The following is a 369-nucleotide window of genomic DNA, read 5'->3' as shown; positions in this document are numbered from 1 at the left end:
CCCCCTGACGTCTGCCCAAAAGTGGGAGGGGTGGGGGGGGGGGGGGGGGGAAGAAAAATGAATGGAGCCTGCCCTTGTGTACAATTGCATCAAATACATTCTTGAAAGCAACCTGGTTCTGCTTAACACTTGAATTTAAAAAAAAAGCAAGCAGCTTGGAGAGAGGGTGTATGCAATCTTTTTTTTTTTTTATTCTTGCATTCCTGGACACCAATCAAAAGAGCAAATCAAGGGAGGTGGAAAGGGGGAGAGAGCAAGAGGGAGAGAGAGAGAGAGAGAGAGAGAGAGAGAGCATGTTTAAAACTTTGCACACACGCACCAAAAAAAAATATCCGAGACAGCTTTTTCCACCTAACACCCAAGCAAACA

At 45.5% G+C, this 369-nt stretch overlaps 2 protein-coding genes across 2 annotated transcripts in view; one reads left to right on the top strand and one right to left on the bottom strand.

The window, feature by feature from the left end:
• The window catches only part of RAD9A (RAD9 checkpoint clamp component A), a 63,760-nt gene that overhangs the window by 18,479 nt on the left and 44,912 nt on the right, over positions 1-369 (bottom strand). The gene's annotated exons all lie outside the window — the stretch shown is intronic.
• Positions 1-369, top strand: part of CLCF1 (cardiotrophin like cytokine factor 1) — a 39,518-nt gene that overhangs the window by 569 nt on the left and 38,580 nt on the right. The gene's annotated exons all lie outside the window — the stretch shown is intronic.

The sequence above is a fragment of the Alligator sinensis genome, unplaced genomic scaffold, assembly GCF_000455745.1.
Source record: "Alligator sinensis unplaced genomic scaffold, ASM45574v1 scaffold1002_1, whole genome shotgun sequence".
Lineage (NCBI taxonomy): Eukaryota > Metazoa > Chordata > Crocodylia > Alligatoridae > Alligator > Alligator sinensis.
Note: the sequence above shows the minus strand (reverse complement) of the source record. Positions and strands in the feature narration are given on the sequence as shown.